Genomic DNA, 6672 nt, shown 5'->3' on the forward strand with positions numbered 1-6672 from the left:
GCAGGGAGCCCAAGGCAGGATTCGATCCTGGGTCTCCAGGATCACACCCTGGGCCAACGGCGGCGCTAAACCACTGAGCCATCTGGGCTGCCCTAACATTTCAATTCTATTCAGAAAACAAACTTGCATGTTTCCCAGCTTGGGATTGTGATTTTTTTTTTTTTTTTAAAGACGAGAAAGGTAGTAAAGATAGAAAATGTTACAAAGAAAAACCTATCTGAGGCATTACTTAGTTCCAGGTCTTGGCAGCAACTCGGTTTTTCCTTCTCCTGCACAGGAGACCTCACCGCAACCATGTTATGCCAGATCATCCGTCAGGCCAAGAAGCATCCGAGCTTGATCCCTCTCTTCATATTTATTGGGGCAGGAGGTACTGGAGCATCACTGTATGTGTTGCACTTGGCATTGTTCAATCCAGATGTTAGTTGGGATAGGAAGAATAACCCAGAACCTTTGAACAAACTGGGTCCAATGATCAATACAAGTTCTACTCAGTGAATGTAGATTACAGCAAACTGGAGAAAGAAGGCCCAGACTTCTAAATGAAATGTTCACTATAAAGCTGCCTAGAATAAAGGTCTTCCAGAAGCCATCCGCACAATTTTCCACTTATCCAGGAAATATATCCCCTCTAAATGCACGAAGTCATGTTGGTGTATTGTGTTGGGGTTTACACTGAATAATAAATATCTGAAACTTGAAAAAAAAAAAACCAATCTCTTCTTTTTTTAAGAACAGGAGGAAAGAGAGGGAGAGAACCTCGAGAAACAGGTGCCATGCCTAGTGCAAAGCCCGTCGTGGGGCTTAGGCTCACGACCCTGAGATCAGGCCTGAGCCAAAATCAAGTGTCAGACGTTTTACTGACTGAGCCACCCAGGCACCCCTCTAATATTTAAATAGGATAGGAAAATCCACCTTGTGATAATGAATCAATCTACTCTGGAATATATTTTTAAACATTACTTACATTAGGCTATTAAATACATTTTTTTAACATCTTAAAGGTTAGTTCATGCACTCTGGGTAATTTGATTTTAACATTATCTGTTAAGTTGCAGAAATAACTGTTAACAGTTTAATGCCATTGGATAAAATTAGAAGAATCATTTTTCATGATGGAAGGAAAAGGTAATAAATCTTCCCTTGATGTATTATCCTGTAGCAGATAAGGAATAATTTACATTTCATAACTGGTAAATGCCACAGAAATGTATGCTAAGGGGAATGTTCTCAATCTAAGCTTATTACTAGAAACAGTGTTGTTCAAAAAAATCAGTCTTTTTTTTCCCACAATTCATGAGAAGAGACCTCTATCTTTTCATTTTTGTACTTAATTCATTGTACATAGTAGACACTCAATATCCTAAATCTCTCAGGGTCTAATCTAGTGCTCGTCATGGGTGTTTAAATACTTGGTTGGATTTGTAACATAAAACTGTCTATACATTTCATATTTCAGATACAGAAAAAAGAAGCTAGTGAGTGAAAAGTGGTTATAGAACGGTTATTAATCAGTGCATAAAAACAAAATTCCATATGAATCAATTTTTAAAATTTTCTATAAAGGAAGTATGAATGTATGAATGTGTACCAGTTACTAAATCATTCTTTCTCAGTTCCAAACACATCCGTCTATACCCTTGCTTATGACACTGGGTCTGCGACTCTGCAAACATTTCTTTGCCAGCTTCTCCTTGAGTTAAAAACCTGCCAAGAGGGGACACCGGGGTGGCTCAGTGATTGAGCCTCTGCCTCTGGCTCAGGTCGGGATCCCACATCAGGCTCCCCACAGGGAGCCTGCTGCTCCCCCTGCCTGTGTCTCTTCCTCTCGCTGTGTCTCTCATGAATAAATAACATCTTAAAAAAAAAAAAAAAAAAAAAAAAAAACTACCAAGAAGGAGTAGAGGGAGACCAGCAGGCTGAGGAGGAAGAAGGAACAGTCTATCTCTTCCCTGTTAGCTTCTTTTATCATTACCTTCAGTCCACTTGGTGAATAAGCCAGAAAAGAAGAAAAGTCAGAAATGTGTCTTTAAAAGAGCAATTAAGTGGAAACATGAAGGTAAAAATAAGGTTCGTTTTTTAAATGTCATGTGAAGGAAGAATGTACAAAAGTTGTAATAGCTAGAACACATGACAGAACTGGAAGACATAGAAACAAAATTAACTCAATGATGTGTCCACCTCTGTTTTGTCATCCATGCGTATAAATTGGCCTGTTATTTGATTCTGCACATTAACTTCAACAACTTTGTAAAATCAGGGATCACTTAAATGAAACAGTAATACGGCTTTGGAGAGCTCTGATAGATTACTTGTAGAAAGTTTCTCCCCAACTGTGATTTGAAGCACCGCTTTGTGTTTGAGTCTTCTTTTTTTTTTTTTTTTTTATCCCAACTATTTTTTTTAATTTATTTTTTATTGGTGTTCAATTTACTAACATACAGAATAACCCCCAGTGCCCGTCACCCATTCACTCCCACCCCCCGCCCTCCTCCCCTTCTACCACCCCTAGTTCGTTTCCCAGAGTTAGCAGTCTTTACGTTCTGTCTCCCTTTCTGATATTTCCCACACATTTCTTCTCCCTTCCCTTATATTCCCTTTCACTATTATTTATATTCCCCAAATGAATGAGAACATATAATGTTTGTCCTTCTCCGACTGACTTACTTCACTCAGCATAATACCCTCCAGTTCCATCCACGTTGAAGCAAATGGTGGGTATTTGTCATTTCTAATAGCTGAGTAATATTCCATTGTATACATAAACCACATCTTCACATTGTGAAGGTGATCACCTCTGTATGCCGCTTCTGTATGCTACTCCCTTCTGCCACCTTAACTAAGAGAACAAAGCACTTTATGGACTCCTCTCTTAGTGGACAGTCCAGGCCCAGGAAATCGTGCCCTTAAGAAGCACGATAATTTGTAAAAAGCCCAGACCTAGAACTTGAGGAGATGACACATGGGTGAATTACAGGGCAAAAGACATTACATATTAAACCAATAAAGCTGCATTCAAAAATTTTCCAGAAAAGGTAACGATCTGAGTTAAATAAACCTTAGGAGAGAATTGGCCTCTGCAGATCATGCCCCTGGTGATGTTTACTAAACAACAGAGAAAGCCTGCAACAGCTTTTTCAAATTTTTTTTAAAAACATTTTTAATTATAAGAAAGCATACAGAATGGGGAGTGCCTATGATCCTACTACCAGTTAAATCATATTTTATACAAAATTAATAGGTGCTTGTCAGAAAATCAGTGAAATGGCATTAAATGAAAACTAAAAGCCCCTTCTCCCATGGATAAATGCTTGGAAAAAGGGGGTTTTGAGCAGGTCCCTGGGTGGTGGAGTACGCCTAAACTTCCAGGAAGAAAAAAAATACAAACCCATAGATGTACTGTAAGAGGCTTTTTTTTTTTTCCCCCTTGAGTGAAGGCTCACTCTTGTGAAAAGAAACTTCTTGGACTTACCGAACTCCTACCTACCTAAAACCTATTTTTGTCTCCTTGTCTATAATAGAGAAACATTTAATGCATAACCTAAGTATATATGTACTATTTATCTTCCTCTTTTTGTACATAAATTACACTAAGTACACTGTTCTGCACTTTGGTTTTTCTCCCTCAGTATGTTAGAACTATATTGATACCTATAGAGCTGCCGCATTCATTCGAACAGCTGTGGAGTATTCCATTAAATGGATATGGAAAAATCAGTTTTATGTAGTCAGTCACTGGTTGACCAACTTTTTTGTTCTTTCCAATCTTCTACTACTATAAAGATGCTGTGCTATTTTTATAAGTAGGCTATTTCACACACACACATACACACAAGTATGTATACGGGATAAATTATTGAAAGAATAGTGGATTTTTTTTAATAACATTGAATCTGATTTATTTTAAAAGCAGCAGCCTTCTGGGTCCTATAGTATATATACATATATATATATATATTTTTTAAGATTTTATTTATTCGTGGAAGACACAGAGAGAGAGAGGCAGAGACACAGGCAGAGGGAGGAGCAGGCTCCATGCAGGGAGCCTGACCTGGGACTCGATCCCGGGTCTCCAGGATCACGCCCTGGACTGAAAACGGCGCTAAATCGCTGAGCCACCAGGGCTGACCTATGGTAATATATTTAATAGTACATTTTAATTAGTTTCCTTCTAAACTTTTATTTTTTTAATTTTTTAACAAGACCTTGATTAAACCAGTCACAATATTTCTCAAGGAATGTTGATCAGACACAAATCTAACAGAAGATAGCCTTTTGGTATACAAATTTAAAAAGTGGGCTATGAAAGACAAAAAGCAACAGAAGTAGGTTGGAAGGAAGAAACTGGAACAAGAACCTATGACCTTTATGGCTTTTAAACAACTTTAACAAAACTGGAAACCTATCCATGTTTTAATTTCTGAATATTGACTGATGACTACAAAGGTTACTGACTCAGCAGGAGTGTGTAGGCTTTGAGGTATTTTCCTATTAGTGTCACCTAATAGGTGACCGGTACTTTTTTATGGGTTGTATTGACAGTGTTAGCCATCCTGAGTTTTCATAAGGTCTATAATGCTTACCATAGAGGATTAAATTAGATAATGTTTATATAGGCTGTTGACAACCCAGTAGGTGAAAAATAAATGTCACTTCTCTTCACTACATACACTGCACTTAGTTATAGAAGGAAATCACTTGCTCCATTGCTAAGGTACCAGACTAATCTACTGGAAAATTATATAGGCTTGATTTCTTTTTTACATGAAAAAGAAAGTCTACTATGCAATTTTGAGTCCTTTACATATCCTTTATTTAGCTTGTAATAAGAAATATCAAAGAAAAATAATTTCAAGCTTCTTAGTGGCTTTAGTCTTGGTATTGCCAGTAGCGCTGATTAGTGGACAGTTCTGCTTATCCTAACTGGAAAGATGTCATATTACCCTACTACCTTCTTCTAGTATTACATGCAAGTATCGTAGAAATACTTAAACACAGCATCTCACGCACAAAAGAAACAATTATGATAAGGGGAAAAGTATATGCCAATAAGGATCATAGTGATAATCTGAAAAGAAATCAATAAAATTACAATCAATAGAACGGTTTTAAAGCTAAAAGAAACCTTTGCCTTTATTTTTTTTTAAAAGCGGGATCCCCGGGTGGCGCAGCGGTTTGGCGCCTGCCTTTGGCCCAGGGCGCGATCCTGGAGACCCGGGATCGAATCCCACATCAGGATCCCGGTGCATGGAGCCTGCTTCTCCCTCTGCCTGTGTCTCTGCCTCTCTCTCTCTCTCTCTCTGTGACTATCATAAATGAATAAGAAATTTAAAAAAAAAAAAAAAAAAAACAGAAAAGCATCTTTAGAGGTTAAGTATTTTTGTTTGTAAAAAAACAAAATGCCTTTCTACAACAGTGCCGAAAGTGAAATTAGAGTGTGATTAAATGGAAAAACAAGTATAGAAATGAATGCAAACCAGGAGCTTTTGCCATGTCTCTGCTCTGCTGGCAGGTCCTTTAGTGCAGAACGGAACTCTCGCAATTAGCACCTCACAAGGGAAGAAATTTTTAAGAACTCTCAACTAAGCCATTCATGCCACAGAATAAATTCTTGCACATTACTCTAGGGGGGAAATATCTACATTGGCCATGCTTTTGTAATCCTAAGAGCTAATAATTAACCGTATTTTAATGTCACTGTTGGAGTGATAAAGTAGACCAGCTGCCTTTCAACTCAGCTATCAAACTCAAGATAGAATTTTGCAGAATTACCTTAAAGATGGGTTAAAAGCAAGATTAAAATGATTACATTGTGCTTTCAGATGAAATAATGACCTCACTCCACCATTTCATATGTATATACATATACATTTTTATTTCAACCTTTTATTGGGAAAATACAAACAACTATCTTGAAACCCAATGGCTTTTAAGCAAGACAACATAAAAATAATAATAATAAAAAAAGAAAGGTGGTTTGTTAAAATTCTTTCTCTGTACTGTTTGTTTTCTCTTATGGTTGTTTCATTTATTAAAAAAATGCATTTTGCATTTCAACTACTAAATCCTTGAGGATTAAGACAGATTTAAATGAAAGAGGAGCTTATGTAAATACAACCACCTTTGAGTTGGAAATAGAAACAATTTTCTTTCTGTTCAGATACCAACGTCCTGTTGAGAAGAAGATTCTCCAAAATGCTCAAGCAAGTGCTTAGAATGAAAACTCAGCCAGCATGGAGTAGAGAACTGGAAGGCAGGGAGCACGCTTTATTTCCTGGGGGGGAGCCGCATCTTTGAACTTAATAGCCTAAGGGGAGGTAAAATCTGCAACTTAGGTAGAAATGGACTTCATTGTCTTCCTGCAACACATCCAGCACAGTTGAGTGTAATCGCTAACTTATTAAGAATTTAATTGCCCAGGTGTCAGATCTATTTTTTTTTTCTGACTCTATTTACTGCAATTGTCAAATGATAAGTGATTATCTCCCATCTTCATCCTTTAGATGCTGATCTCTCGGCATGCTGGAGCAATTTCTCTTTCAATACCCTTGGGCTCTGGTTGACACAATTCTCCATGCCCTTGGTTCACTTTTGGAGGCATAAGGACCACAGCCCTTAAAATGTGTTACTCTTGATAGAAGAGGGATAATCATTTGGTTTTAAATTGGCTGT

The 6672-nt window shown here is 37.5% G+C and overlaps 1 pseudogene; it reads left to right on the forward strand.

Moving 5' to 3' along the window:
- Nucleotides 1-26: 26 nt before the first annotated feature.
- LOC140600345 (cytochrome c oxidase subunit NDUFA4 pseudogene) lies at nucleotides 27-712 on the forward strand (annotated as a pseudogene).
- Nucleotides 713-6672: the final 5960 nt, after the last annotated feature.

The sequence above is a fragment of the Canis lupus genome, chromosome 11 (assembly GCF_048164855.1).
Source record: "Canis lupus baileyi chromosome 11, mCanLup2.hap1, whole genome shotgun sequence".
NCBI lineage: Eukaryota > Metazoa > Chordata > Mammalia > Carnivora > Canidae > Canis > Canis lupus.